Source organism: Limanda limanda, chromosome 15, assembly GCF_963576545.1.
Source record: "Limanda limanda chromosome 15, fLimLim1.1, whole genome shotgun sequence".
In the NCBI taxonomy this organism is placed as follows: Eukaryota; Metazoa; Chordata; class Actinopteri; order Pleuronectiformes; family Pleuronectidae; genus Limanda; species Limanda limanda.
Genome location: NC_083650.1, coordinates 22,010,569 through 22,027,325, shown reverse-complemented (window position 1 = coordinate 22,027,325; position 16,757 = coordinate 22,010,569).

The following is a 16,757-nucleotide window of genomic DNA, read 5'->3' as shown; positions in this document are numbered from 1 at the left end:
GGCTGCCGCTCTGTTTCCTGTCCACAGAGGTGGTTGTACATATCTTCTTTGGTTTTTGGTTCAGACCTCCTCCTCCCCCCCCCCTGCTGCCATTCTTGTATGCAGTAATGCAAGCTGACGTCAGCCTGTTCTGTTGTGTGCTTCTGTCTTTCTCACCCCTCCCACCTGACGACATTCCAACATCAAGAAGAGAGAGAAAAAAAAACTTCATATGCAGTACATGGATTACGAAAAAGCGTAAAAAATAAATACATTTAAAAAGAAATTAAATGTTTTGCAGTTTTTTTTCATTGCCAAACACTAAATGGTGCTTTATATTTAGATTGGGTATACTTTCATATGCAAAGCATATTTAAAAATGACCTGGGGGACGTGGAGAAGCCTGCTTGAGTTGAGACTTTTTTGTAAATGGCAATGCGGAATATTTTGTTATCAGCCTTTTCTATTCCTGTTCTGAGAGCTGTTTGTTGTAACTTGAACTTGAACTTTATCTTTTACTATGGGAGTTACTATTTATTATAACCTACCTGCTCTGTTCAAAACAGAGCCATGGAATGGATCCTTATTTTTGGTTTCTTTTTATTTTATTTTTTTATTTTTGGCTATGATATAATTTTTTTTTCTTTTGTAATGATGGCCAATGGTCATTTGATAAACTATAGGTCTTTAATTTCTGATGTACTTGTTTGGGGTCTCTGTTCAGTTGTACTGGGAAAACCACTGTCTGTGTTTTCTGGCAGATGTCTGCATAATCCTGTTCACACACCCATTTTGTCCCTTTATCGAAAAACAATTAATAAAAAAAAAATGAAAGTATAACAGTTCTTGTTGCTTATCTTCACTATATATGTGTGTGTGTGTGTCAAGTTATCTTAAGTGTGTGTGCATGGTCTGTGTGAGTGTATAGTTACACCCCACCCTACAGCCCCTTGGTATCGTTTACCTGCAACTTCACTGCTGCTGACATCTCCAGATATGATAACGATGAACTTGGCAGCACTGTCAAGTGTTAGAATGTACAAACATAAAGTTCAGAGTGCAAAGTCTTTACGTCCCAAGTATATATGTGTCTGTGTGTGGTAAATGAGTCAATGGTGAGCTGTGTAGGAAGTTTTCTCAACATACAGTACTTACGCCTCCTCCTCCCCCAACCTCACCCTACCATTTGGCCCTGTACTATATGTACTTTATGACTTCTTTATGCACTTTTGACGTGTGTGTGCGTGTGTGTAACCACTGTCTTGCCCAGGAAGGGTGGGAGGGATGAGCAGGTGCATACTGTATGCAAGTGCATGAAAACTGTGTGTGAAGTGTCACCCTACCTGTTGGTTGAGGCAGCTGGTTTAAGTACATGCCTACGTGTGTGTGTGTGTGTGGGGGGTGCGTGTGTGGGTGTGTGCATCGCGGCAATTTTGCTTAGTCAAGAGTACTAAGAGCACATACCGTACTTATATGTACCTATGTCACTCCTCAAAGTACAGTACAGTATCTGTTACTGATACACACACGTTATACGGACACCTTTCGGCTTGTCCTCTCACAGACTGTACTTAAGTAAATATCATTATCTCCTTCTGTTTGCTCAGTAGTCAAAAAAGCCTCACAATGCTGTCAGAATCAATCAGACCCGTGTCCTCCAGCCACCACACCCTCTGCTCAGCTCGCACACACACGTGTCCTGAACCCATTCACCTGCTGTGGGGCCACATTTTAAGATTCAATACATTGGTTTTCTTTGAGGATACTATGAGTAAAAACCCTAGAGTATGCTCTCTGCTGCCAGTTTACAGTCAAAGGTTTTTAAATGTTTGAATTGACAGTATACAACACACTTTATTCGTGGTGCTGCATTTTTATTTTGTGGGTTCGGATTCGAGTGACACTTTCGTCTGCTGAAGGTTCCCTTGACCAGGGCGGCAAAAACCACAACTGCTGCATGGGGGTGAAGTGGAAGACGTTGGAATACTGGGCAGCTCCCAGGACTGTGAACATGTTGTATTTCCTGATCCTAAACCAGGTCTGATGTCCCTCCTTGAACAAATGATACAAAAGGTCAGAAAGAACATGCATAACTCAAATTCGAGGTAATGATGCTACGATATTTTGATGCTCCAAGAGACAAGGACTTTGTGGCGACTCAATTTTGTGAAAGGTTCAAAGACTGTGAAGATTTATTTCCCACGGACCACGACCCAAAAGTGGCAGCAGTTTCCTCTTTGCTCCCTGATAAGTAGAGCGACGAGTAACCATCAGAGCTGCGTTGGCAAATAAAACAAATCAGCACTGTATTTTTTTCACATCCTCTCTCTATCTCTCTCTCTCTCTCTCTCTCTCTCTCTCTCTCTCTCTCCCTTTCTATGATAAATTCATTGTGTTATAAACCCATGAAGCATTCAGGCCTTTCTGCTTTACTGGGGCTCTCCTGTGCTGGTTTATGTGAAAAGCATAATGCATTTGTCACCGTTATAAAATCTATACAACCATGACCTGCAGTCCCCCATAAACTCCCATGGATTTGTCTTTGGCCTGCAGGGTTTTAACAATAAGAGATTCTCCAAAGACTTTAGAAAGCATGTTTTCCACTGCTTTTGTCACTGTATGGCCTTGGCACAACATTGTTCCAATGGAATCTAGATAAAGGAAAAGAATGTATGTGTGAATTTGTGTGTGTATGTGTGTGTGTGAGAGCGACAGTGTGTGTTTTGTCTGTCTTTCTTCCTGAGTGTACTCTGGTATCTGTGCTCATACTGAACTATGCCAAAGAAGTTCATTCTGTCTCGCTTCTGTCTGCCATACAGAGGAGTAGCTACTTCTATACATATCGAGTGGTTTAATACATGCTGACCCCTGCGGTCTATAGGACCTAGCTGCAAAGTAAATGCCTCTTACTGTAATGGACAATCATTGAACATTACTTAGCACATGTAATGGCCACAAGGCATGTTAAACATTCCAATCAAAGCCAGCAAAGGAATAATGCATGGACATGACCACAATGCACTTAACCCCTGTGTAGAAGTCATGGTTTAAGACAGTGACTTAAGAACATCAGTTATATCCTCTGGGAAACAATAACTGAAGGGGGAAATAAACAGCATCTCTGACCAGTTATCAGTAAAAAAGGAAACCAGCAAAAATATGAATTCTCAAAATATGTAAACACACAGCTTTGCGAAACAATCCTTGTTAGGACTTTGCATTGACTTCCATTAGCTGTGCACAGCCTCACTTAAGACGTATCCTTAACTTAAACCATGACCAATTCATGCCTAGCCCTTACCTTAACCCAACCGCTATTCATATTATAACCATAACCTTAACCAAGACCTCAGAAATGTTATTTGGAATCATTAGGATGGAGCCCTGGTCCCCATCATGTCTACTGGTCCAGACAAGGACTAACACAATGTACACACTCGCACTTCTTGGAATTTAAGCAATATTCCCTCAAGGAAACTTTTTAGTCATATTTTTTTGGTTCTCTTTGCCATCATTATTGTGGGATGTGAAAACCTTGCACTTGGCCCAGTGATAGATATGGCTTTCACCCAATGTCAGCTGGGATGGGCTCCTGCCCCCTCCTTCCCCGGCCCTCAAAAGGATAAGCTGTAGAGCTAATGGATGGATGGATTGATGGATGGATGATAACCTTGCACTCATCACAGTAATTGCTGAGATGTAGGAGCATGGTGACATTGCTTCAATCAAATGTGACGAGACATGAAACACAAGCAGGCAGAATCAAACAGGTTGTAAACAGGCCAGCTCACCTTAAAGAATTCGTCCTGATGAATGTGATGTTGGGCGTTTTGTTGCATCAGTTATCAGGTAAACACTGTGTGTCTTGCATGTAATTTGACTGTCACTGGGTATTGCCAGATGATGGTAAAATGTATTCATATATCTTTTCCCACGGATATTGAGCTGTTTTCTGTTGTTGTAACGAAGTTTTTGTCGGACTGAGCCACAACTTGGTGGGTGAAAATAACCTTTTCTGATCAGAACAATGGATAAACTATGAAAACATTCATAAACTGTTGCAGTATACACTAACATTTGTCACTATTCAAATAGGTGCACTGTTGTCCAGGTATATTAAAGCCTCTGTCACGATGTAAAAGTGGATATATTGGGGCATCTATTGCACTTCTGCACATCCTGGGAGATGGACCCCTCACATGTGGCTCTCTCTGAGATTCTTCTCTTTTTTTTTTTCTTCTTACTCCTGCTGGGGGTTAAGAACACAGGATGTCGTACCTCGTTATTCCCTACGAGACAAACTGTGATTTGTGAATATGGGCTACACAAAGAACTTTGGATTGATTGATTGATTGATTGATTGATTGATATGTTTTGATTAGGGCTGGGCAAGTTAACTCGTTTAATCGAGTTAACTCAAGTGATGAGTTAATTCGATTAATTATTTTATCTCGCATTAACTCAGGTTTGATTATTTATTGTTTTATTGTGAAAGTCAGGCTTTTATTTTGTGAAAGTCTGTTGCTGACTGCTGCAGAACAGGAAAAAAGAAAATAATTGGCGGATAAACAATCGAGTTAACTCATCACTTGAGTTAACTCGATTAAAACGAGTTAACTTGCCCAGCCCTAGTTTTGATCCATGGCTGAAAAACAATGCTCTGATAAAAGTTCCCTGTGCAACGATTTGACAAAGTGCCAAATTCCAAAGACATTTGTCAGAAGTGGTCTGACGTACGAACCCAGGCGACAGGTAGGAAGAACAGCTTACATTATATTGGCCGACATGAGTAACAAAACAATGGTGCGCTTATAATAAGCTATCCAGCCAAAACACCAAGGGCGGGGATTTCACATAGTCAAGCTGAAACTACAAGCTGTGTTTCGATATGAATTTTGCCTTTACTGGATGATTTCTCTGTTTCATAAGCCTTGAAAACTGTTTAAATTGTGTAGAGTTCTGTAATCCTTCGGCCACAGTCAGAGCTTAAGTGTGTTGTCAGGGGTTGCATGTCACTGTCGGATGTCGTGGATGAGATGTGACGACAGGAAGGGTCAGAGTTGATGTGTCTACTGCTCTATTTCTCTAATCTGACCTTGCTGATGTTATGTCATGGTGTAGCAACATGATCTGTTTAGACTATTCAGAGAACACACAGTGAAACATCGATATGAAGGAGTTATCGTCTGATATCTGTTTGTCGTGGTGTCCTAAAACCATTTTTCCTACAGCCAGTGCTTTGACTGTCTCTCTGCTACCAAAGAGAGACACAAGCAAAAATAATTTGAATCTCATCCACCCTGCAGTTGCTCAAATACTCATACTCATAATATCACTGTCACGATTACCTGTGCTATTTGAAGCAGTAGTATGAGTATAGTGATGCAGCCCCTATAGCCCAGACAAGCACACACATGCTTATACACAAAAGCACAAGGGGTCAAAGTCAGTCGAAAGATCGTCAGTGCTGGAGTGTAAGGTGTAGATAAAGACAAATCAAATAAGGGTGATTCATGCCCGTGTTTTTTTCGCCCCAGCTTCGCTCTATTCACTTCCTCTTGTCTTAAAAACAGAAAATTGAATGTGCGGTTTTGCAACAGAGAATTTGAAGGGTTGAGGGGGCCAGGGGCTCGGGCAGGGGGGGAGGGCTGTCTGGCCCTGTGCAGGTCAAGGGGTCAGAGAGAAGGCTTAGAGGAAGAAAGAGAGTGCCCTCCCGCTTTTCTCCTCCGCTCTTTTCTTTCTGTCCCTCTGCTCCGAACTCGGCCTGAAGTTCAAATTCATTGTCAGAGCGAGTGCGAATGAATGAAGGAATGAATGAATGGGGGGAGTGGGGGAGGGTCAGGGAGGGAAGAGAGCAACATGTGTCAAATGTGCCTGCACTGTGCCTGTGTGTGTGTGTGTGTGTGGTTGTTCAGCTCAAATCTTTGCCCTTAAAATGTGATATTTAGAGTTCAAGTTTAATGTTGGGAAATTAAAATTTTGAAGCCAATTTATGCTAAACACATTTTACATGAAGTTTTAAAGCCCATTCAACCCCGGATTGAAAAAAAAACCACACAATCTTATCATAAGACAAGTGTCACAGAATGAAATTAATTTAAGCTTCGTGTCATTAACTTTGCTCTTGTCTCATAAATGATCTAACACCCATAAACAGTGTGTCTATTACCTCCTGTTCTAATTATAACAATTATCAGGCAGCAATGTGCTTTTAAACTGTTTATGAGGTCTAATGGGTGCCACTTCCAGGACAGTTTTATCTACTGGTCATTTGGTCTTCTTTCATTGTTGTAACATGGTGAAATGAAGAGTCATTAAACAGCAGACACAGACATATAAACTGCCTGGCTGAATCAGTTTGAGGAAGAAAAAAACCCTCACTCATCGACTACAAGATGATGTTCTGCATTATATTATCTCCTTGACTGCATTCTAACCCTGTGACCTCCCAGCGCAAGGATGGCAGGCGGCTGTAAGGGATGAGCCGTGCTTGGATCCTCCAGGGTCATGAAGGGCCTCTCTCTGATCTCTGACCCCAGAGAGAGGCCTCGCCTGGCCGGGCCAATGGAAAATCCCCGGGGGACTGAGCTGGATAAAAGGATGTCCAGGAAAGACATGGATTATCAGTGCGCATGTCTGAGGGTATGTGAGTGTCTGTGTGTGTGTGTGTGTGTGTGTGTGTGTGTGTGTGTGTGTGTGTGTGTGTGTGTGTGTGTGCGATGACATGCCCTTGAGATTGTCATGTGTAACAAAGTTCAGGACACACACTTTCCAACACGCACACATATGCGCACGGGAGCTGTGAAGGTTAATTGTAGCTCCACAGATGAGGGGGTAGGGTCACCTTTAATGGTAAAGTGTGTGTGAGAGAGAGAGTGCAAGAAAGTGAGAGAACCGCTGCATTAACTCAAGACACACTGGTGTGTGTGTGTGTGTGTGTGTGTGTGTGTGTGTGTGAACGAGAGACACTCTGACAGATACACACACATATACACGGTGGGTGAGGATACATTGTGTGTAGGATTGTTATGTCTGGAACCAAAGTGTTCATGTGTCTGTGACCCTCCTGCATGTCTGAAAGTGTGTTACTACACGCACACACACACACACACACACCTCTTACATCCTCTCTTTTAATCTCTCTTTGGTGTGTGAGTGTGTGTTAGAAAGGTGAGAGGTCAACCTGTGGGTTTGAGGGTCAGGTTTCACATGACTGAACACCTTTGTTGCTCGCTGAGAGGGAAAGACTAAATGTGTGTGTGTGTGTGTGGGTTGGGGTGGGGTGGGGTGGGGCTGTGTTTGGTATGTTGTGTCTAGTTTCGAGTCTCACACATGTAGTCACACACAGTCGCCTCATTTGGGGATTTTTTTTCCTCCAAACAGCTGCAGGGGGAGGCAGCTGGTGAAGGTGCAGTGAAGTCCGCCTCCCTCTGCCTCCAGGAGCTGCTCTCACCTGCAACCGTTTCATAAGTCTGGCTTCAGCCTGAGTGTCCAACGTGCCAAAGAGGGGAGAAATCGTTACATTCAACAAGGTAAACGTCAAACCAGCGTAACCTCCACATGTGAGCATAGTCTTCACACTGTGGACAGGAGGTTTACCTGAGGACGACCACCACGGACCAAAGGTTGCTTTGATAAAACTTTGGAGCTGAACAAAAGGAGTGCTTCCCCAAAAGTGATGCCTGAAGAGTGGAGTGAAGAGTTTTGATAGCCCCCTGGTGGCTGGCTGCAGTACAGGTCAAAAAACCCCTACCTCCTCCATGTTAGCAAGTGGAACATGGAACAATTTTTTACTTAAAAGTACATGTCATATATTTTTGTCTGTTTATATTTTCTGCAAATTTTAGTTATTTGAGGCTAGGACAATGTGAAACATGGTGATTGACATCTGAGATTGACTTGTGATTAATCAAGTGCATATAATGGTGGAACCTTGATTCCACAGCCTCACTTTCCAAACGCTACGGCGCAGAATCTTGTTTCAAATAATGTCGTTGTATGCAGTAGGTGTGCGGATCGGCTCTGAAAGCCCAGCCAAAATAATTATTTTCTCCAATATAGAGACCCGCACCTTCATGAACATTACAAAAACAAAATAGCATCGACTGGGCCAGGAATTCCGTGTTACTTCAATGACGCGCCCACCTTCGCTGTATAAGCGCTCATTGATGATGTGTCTCCCAAAAAAAAAAGCAATTGTCATCTGACCACTCATCCTATTGGTCTATTCCCCCTACCCAAGCCCAACTACTATTAATCAGAAATGTTATTTTTTCCGACCCTACACATGAAGGCCAGCTACCTGAAACCATCCAGATCCTGATTTTGACTCCAGCAGCTCTGAGCAGGTGTGATAGAAGCATTCAAGTTGCTGCTGTTATCTTTCCATTGAATTGCTCATGTTGCTCAGAAATTACACAACAAACTGGTCTCAGAAACTTTAAATTCACGAAACTACAACAGGTAGTTGATTACAGTTAGTTGGTCAAAGTGCTGTCAAAGTAGTAGTTTTTCTTTATTTTCTTGTGAGTATTTTTCTTTTTAACAAGCTCTATTTCTGACTTACAGGTGGAGGGTGGATCTGATGAGGTGGCGTTTTCTCTTTCTGGGTCAGAGAGAGAGGGAGAGCGAGAGAAATATGCACACTGTAAAACATGTAATAAGATCCATCTGACACTCTGAGTTTGACATGCACTTTGACATATATAGGCTCTGCCTCCAAGCTCCTGATGAACAACTGGACATATTTCCTGCATTCTGTACCATGACAGGTAAAGTACAGCTGTGCATATTCAAAGTCCTCAAATAATGTGATCACAGTACAGATGTCACAACAGCTTGGAACTTTGTTTTGAAGAGTTTTCATCAAATAATAATTGGTTAAAATGTATTAAGATCTAATCTTTTAGAAGAAAAGTTGTTTTCTATTTTTACTTATTCATCTATTTTTTGTTTACATATCGTGTGCAGCAGTTTATTAATGCCATATATTAACTTAATGATTAGCACAACAATAAAACAAACATTATGTAAGTGTATAACAATAAAAGAGTACAGCAGGTATCTTACAGTGAAGGAAACGTAGAACTCAAGCAATACAAATTCAACACATGCATTAACATGAATAGGGGAAGGAACAACCATAACATTTGTATTACTTCTACAAGACTGCTTTCCCCAGCACAGTTTAACACAAATTAGATCCTGATTAGATTATATTTATTATTACAGATTATAAATGTGCAGGACCAAAATGGTTTTGAACACTGGTGTGTTACTTTTTGAATTTAAGAGACGATATAGCTTCATTTCCTATCAATATCCACAGAATTTATCCTGGTTGAGCCCAGGTGGTTGTACCTCTGGCTTGGTCATGTACTCAGGACAGAAATGTCCTTGGCCAGTGAGGGTTCTATCGTTGCCTTAAGCCTTCAGTCTTTGTCTCGTGTGAGAGGCTCAGGGTTGCTTCAGAGGACTTCACAGTTGTAAAGAACAAAAAAAAAACCCAGGTTGCAACTTTCCATGGACCCGACCCTAGCCCGTTGCAGTTAGCTGCGTGGAGTTTGTGTTGCTCTGTCTCGCACATGCATCGTTTCTGCATGTTTTCCCTTATTACAGACTTGTGCATTGCAAGAAATGAGGGGACACCTCACCACTACATGAACATTCACCCCCTCCCCTTACTCCGTTTGGCTGTAGTTGTCAAAAACTTGTATCGATTTCCTAACTTGCTAGAACTATAGCCATTTCTCCGGAGCCTGACACACATCTGCTATCAACTCGTGCCTGTAAAGAGTTCACAGATAACTCCGACTTGCCTCTGATCTGAAGCTTTTGATGGCGACCTTCAAAACTCATCTGCAACTGGAAAAATGGGCTTGAAATTGTGCAGTGTGAACTAGGCTTTAGCAAATCTTAGAGAGAGCACCTCCAAGAGAAGCTCACAACTTGCAGCATATATCTTAAATCCTGTAATATAAGTAACCAATGTGCATATGCAGGTCTTTCCAGGCCAACTGGAGAAATATCAGTTACAGGGCTGTTTTGGAAATTGTGGCTTGAAAAGTGTTTTTACACTATTTCCCTGCATTTTCTGTAAATAACTACAAGAACCGTGTAAAGTGATTAGTGCCCTTTTTGAAATTTGGGGGACAAAACTCAGAGTTGTGCTTCGATGCCCCTTTGTCGTCACAAACGACAAACCCGGAGCTGCTGGACCTGCTCCTCACACTGTGCTGTCTGTGTAGACCACAGCTTTACAGTCATGTAACACTCATTGTCACTGGTTGCATGTTATGATGAAGCAGAGGTGTGATGACACTTAAGTCACAATGGAACAAGGTCAATACAGCATGGACGACTTTTCGACAGAAAGGTCATTACAGTATCACCACTGTTCAAAGGTGGTATTAAGCACGATATGTAAAGACCCAATCCAACCTATTATAGCTGTTATATGATGTTAATGATTAAAATCACAAGTGCAAACAGTGAAATGTTTTCAGTGCAAAGGAGAGAGTGATAGAGAGATAGAGAAAGAGGAGGTATACATCTATGGTATGCTACCTGTGCTACCTCCTCCGGCTGGATAAGTTCCACATGCTTACACACACACACACACAGACACACACACACCCATGCACACGCACTTGGCCCGGTGCCAGTCGTCTCTTTGTGTTCCCAGAAACTGTCACACAGACACTCACATGCACACACACCCCATGCCCCTAAGCAGTGGTCCTATGCTTGACCTGTTCCTGGTCCATCCACACCTTTGTAGACAGACATATAAGGCAGGGTACACACACACACACACACTCACACACACATACAGACCTGTTATCAACCACACCCAAAGGTGAGCAGAGTGTTGAGTGACTTTACAGGGATACTGAGAACCTCTCAGTAAAGCACACACACACACACACACACAAGCCTGCACACACACACACACCAACATACGCACGCACACACGCACACCTGCACACACACACACAGACACACACGCACGCCTGCACACACACACACACACACACACACACACAGGTCACTTTTGTGAATATACACTTGCATTCTTTTTCTGGAGACATAGTTTACTCCTTACAAAAATCCCCGACCCAAATATTATGTTGTTTTTTTTTTTGATTGGACAAGTATCATTCCTTAGATATATCCTAGGATAGACAGACAGACACAAAACACACACTCACACACATACACACCTGCATAAAACTGGCCTCATAATTACAAGAGCAGGTACTGTACGTCAGTGCTTATTGTCATTCCAAGAAGTGTTTGTGTGCGTAAAGGTTATGGTTGGTTATTGTTGTTGCCGCCATCTTTTAGATGAGTGACAGCTTTAATCTGCATCTATTATGTTGCTAAGGGCCAACATGTTGGGATTATCACAAATATAGACCAGTTAGTGCACATTCACACACTCACTCACACACACACACATACACACACACACACACACACACACACACACACACACACACACACACACACACACACACACACACACACACTGGAAGGGAGGATATGATCTTCCGCTGCTTTCATCTCTTCCTTCATCCATCCATTTACCCATTCAGCGTATTAAAACACAGGAACAAAGTAATGATAGATTGAGGGCAGCCTGAGTTGATTGTGTATATTTTCATCTGTGAGTGTAAGTGTGTATTGTACTCCAAATCAGTTGAGGCCGGCTCCACTATTCCAGGCCCCATTTCACTGTAATAACACGGAGCAATTTAGCTGATTTTAAATAACATTTAAGTGAATGTTACTGACTGGATGGTGCTAAAACAAATATGTACAGTATATATGCTTAGTCCCTTTGCTGTATTTATGCCTTTTGCCTAATCTGCTGCTCTAATATGAGGGTTATGGCAGAACTCAACTGTTTATTTTTGCCTCGTGAATACCAAAACTGTAAATCACAAAGGTGGGTACCCTATGGCCTACAGAGGCTAAACCACAACGCACCACAAATTGACAAAAAACTCTTATTTTATTTTTTCAAAAGCAACATAAGCTATATCCACATGATAGTGACATTACTTTATTACAAAATGTTTAGCTACTTATAATTGATTAGAATTAATGACAAAAGCAAGATGCCAGCACCTGTATATTTTCAAATAAATTCACTTCATTACGACATCCATCTGCATTTTCTGCATCACTATCCCTTTTCATCATCAATTTTTTTGGTACTTGTTCTTTCAGATCTGCAGAAAACATTGAGCAGCTTTTTTCACGGCTCCATGTGACTTAAAAAAACTGGTCCTTGTGTTTATTAGGTAATTCCCCTTAAAAAACAATAGCTCCCTACTACACTAATATATCGTTATTATAATATGACAACACAACAATCTTAGTTTTTGAAGTTCTTTACATACTATGTACAAAGAGAACTTTTATGCTAAGTACTTCATTTCCCAACTGGTCTTGCTTTGCCTTGTGTTGTTATTTTAACACACACACACAAATCCATCCAACACTGGACAAGTGTGCATGTGATGTGGTGATGGTTCCACCTCCAAACCCAAACATGGCTGTAATCAGCCTGAGAGTTAAGCACCCAGCACATTTTCCACTGTTAACACGTGTTGATATTTTAGGAACAGTAATTTAGAGTTGAAAGCACTGAGCTGTTTCCCCACCGATCTTACTGATCTAAAACAATACAAGATCATACATCTTTATCATGTTTATTTTCACATTGACAGCTTTTTAAAATAAACATTACAATGGGATGGAAAAACATCAAATTCCCCACTGAAAACCACAATCTTCAAAAAGTAATTTTTATTGAAGAATAAACATTCCACCGCTAATAGGGAAGGTTTAATAATGATCATAAATATCAATGATTACTACATCTTTTACTAATTATTTAAAGACAGTAATAAGCCATTAATGAGATCATAGAAATTATTGGTTTGCCAGCTCAACACTTTGCATGTGTGCGTGGTTCAGGAGTGTTCTCACTGTCCTGGGGGCTGGGGAGGCTTGAATGTCAGTTTCTCTAATAACGGGAATCAGTGAAAAGGTCAGCTCCAGTCGCCTGACCACAACGAGGGGATGGTGGGATAGTGTGAGTGTGTGTGTTTGTGTGTTTGTGTGTGTGTGTGTGTGTGTGTGTGTGTGTGTGTGTGTGTGAGAGAGAGAGAGAGAGCTCGAGTTTCCACCAGAATGTGTGTATCTGAGTGCTTATGACTTTCTGTGTAAGTGTGTTTCATATTCTTATTTGCGTTCAAGTGTGAGCAGGTGTGTGTGTGTGTGTGTGTGTGTGTGTGTGTGTGTGTGTGTGTGTGTGTGTGTGTGTGTCTGTGTGGCAGCGAAGAGGGCGTCGGCTGTGCCTTGGGCAGAAATTGATTCTCTGGCAAGGGAGAGGAAATGAGGAGGAAAAGAAAAATGGCAGAAGGTCACGAGGTGTGAGAAGAGCAGGAAGAAAGGAAGGACAGGAGGGGGGTGAAAAGAGAAGGGAGGTGAGGCAGATACATGAGAGAGGTGCAGGTGAAAAGAAGAGGAGGAGAGAGAGCGACAGGCAGGGGCATGAGGAGCTGTTGGTGAAACAAGGAGAAGAGGAAGAGGCAGGAGGAGCAAAGCAGGAGAAAGGAGAAGGAGAGGTAATGAGAGTAGGAAAAGAGTAAAATAATTAAAGGAGTAAGAAAGATAATGAAATTGTAAAGGAAAAGCGGAGGAAGGACGACAAAGAAATGTAAAAGTGGAGGGTAGACCTCAGGGAAGAAGGAGAGAAATAGAATCTGGAAGAGATGAGACTCTAAAAAAAGGGGGGGACACCAATGTAAAAAAAAAGAAGATTTTTGATGTGAGAGTTATTCTAGTTGCTGTGTGTGTATTGTACTTCAGCCGTTGTTAGACAGAACTCCAGAGAGTCTCCGCAGCAACGGACTCACACATTTGGGTTTTCACACACAGCTCCTCTGGATCATATCAGGAGATTATCCCGAGTTCAGTGCCTGTTTAAAATCAGCGAAATGCCACAAAAATCACACATTCATGTTATGCACCAGTATTAGATGGTGGTGACTGAGGGCAGAAGCTGTAAAAGATAATTAAAAGTATATAATAATTTTTGCATGGTGATACTTGTGAAGTCATGACGATCGCCAGCTTTTTTTTTTCTCTTTATTTGATGGAGGTGCAGCATGAATTTATTGACCCACATAAGAAAGTTGGAGAAGTTTCAGTAAATGGCCTGATTCCTCTCAGTCCTACTCCGGGGCACTGGTCTGCTGCCTAATGTGAACGAGACACAAAGGAGGGAAATTGCATTAATATTTGAAATAATGAATCCATGTGGTCATTAAACTGGTCTCCTCTGCTTCCATAGCAATACATTAAGACAAGACAAGCGCCATGTATTTTGCATGGTCCTGTCAATGGAAAAGATGGATTCCTGCAGCATAATGATGTCCTCTTAGAAGGTAGTGTAGGTATAAAGGAAGAAAGAGAGAAAGAGAGACACAAAGGAGAGCAGCAAAGTGTGTGTGTGTGTGTGTGTGTGTGTGTCCATGTCAGACGCCAGACTGCTGCCTGCACCCTGGTCACATGGCTGACCCGATTTGCCTTCTAAAGCCTCCGAGTTAACCTTCTGAGGGAGTGCAAACTTGTACACAAGCTTCTTCTGTCCCCAACCCACAGCACAGACACACAAGCACATGATGCGTGCAGACAGTTCGATGGCCTTAATTCACCTTTCACCTCGATCAAGATTTTGGCCCAAATCCCCCACGTGGTGCTGTCTGAGCAGGCGTGGGAGTGACATCAGGTCCTTGACCAGTAGGACTGTAAACTGTGTGCAATGTTGTTATGTAGTGTGCGTGTGCGTGCGCGTGACCAGGCAATAGGAAGTAGTACAGTGACGTCCAACAGATTATCAGTCTGAGGCTACTAGTTCATTTGACCAAACACGTTTAAGACACAGAAGAGGACAAGACACGTGCTTTGCTTAAATTGCCGTAGCCTAGTTCAGTACGTACACTTGCTACTTTCAGTGCATAATTCTCTTCATGTCACGATGGTGCACTCAAAGTGGTCAAAGTGTTGCGTGTGAAACAATGAACAATATTTACCCTAAACGGTAGCCATCTTGGCTAAATACATTTTGGCACCAGTGTTAAGTGTGCAAAGCTGCCAGCAGATATTTTGGTGGGTACCAATTGCGTTCAAATTATGCTTATTATCATTTCAGCTAAATGTTTGATTGGGACAACACCACTCTATCCTAATTCAGGCACTACTTGAGTGAGTATATGGTGTACACAGTGTACTCCATGTAATTGTACTTAGGGAAATATACAGTTTGATATACAGGACTGAGAAACTTGTTCACATGTAAAAAAATAAAAATAAGTTTGATAGGACGCATGTCAGAATGATTCACAGTAGAAGACGCTAATGCTTCCCAGAGAGAACACGGATCAAGCTCTGAGCTTTTTAGGCTGTGGCAGATGGTGGAGGGACATAGGGACAATTTTTCCAAGGCAGCATAAATCCTTTTGCCAGAAGACCCTGCAGGATTTATGTTTAATGTGGTCATTAAAAAGGAGACGTTTCTTCATGGGCAGTAGAAAAGATAAATTCCCGACACTCTGCTTCAAATGCATACATTTTATTTTTATTTACATTTAACAAAGCACTCCCTTTTCCTTCCCATTAGCGTTTTGGTGTATCCTTGCCCGGGTCTGACAAGGTTATGTCAGGCGATGTGCTCAGAGGAGCTATTGATTTCCCCTCCAACCTCTCATCCCTCCCTCCTGCTTGTTTCCAACATGGTAGTGGATCACACACACCGTCTTTTCTTGACAAATATAATAAGAATCTTTGGACACATCTTTTTGTGCACTTATAGAAAAGTGGTACTTCATCCCAATGTTACATAGTTGGGTTTACATTTAACATATAAACAAAATGTAGACAACAGAGCAAATGTCGATTGAAATGCATTTGGTGGAGTTGGTAAAACCTTATTTGAAACAAGATCATGCAGTGCATTGGCCTCCTATTAATTCTAAATGTTTTCCATTTCTGTTTTGAGACAGTTTCAAATATGACAAACCACAGAACTACATGTGCCTATAGCTTGTTTTAAATTTAAATTTAAAAAGGGTTGCAAAACATTAAAAAATGACCAACAGAGGACAACATTTTATCATCACGTCCAAAATAAATTAGTCTGAATTGTCTTCAGCACTTATTTTAGAGGCATACACAACAATAAGACAGCACTCCATTTTACAGTATAATTTGATCTTAAGCAAACCTATGATGACTTAACTTTAAGCAAACTGAACATGAAGCCTTCAAAAAACACACCTAGGTTTTGGCGGCTAGTCTGGTCACTGAGGAAGAAAGCGCCCATGTCAAGCTCACAGTGACCTGTCCAGTCTGCTAGTCTGCAAATTGTGTCAGATTTACAGATATTATATGAAAAAATATCCCCAAAAAGTGGCATTGAATGATAAACACTCAAAGGCTCTAACCCTTTCACCCGTTCTCCCCTAGCCCTTCCCCTCTGTTTTGCACGTTCATATGTAGGGGTAGGCTGTCCCGATACTTATTGGGATGAAGGGGTAGGGCCAAGTGTTCTGGCTGTACAGCCCTCAATATGGAGATTTTTCGGACCCACACTTCAAACCGAGGGCGTTGTGAATTTTCCCGGAATACCTTGCAAATCAACGGCAAGCTGGGAGAGAAACCCACAAGTGTAGTATTTTATCCATTATTAAGGATTTAAAAAA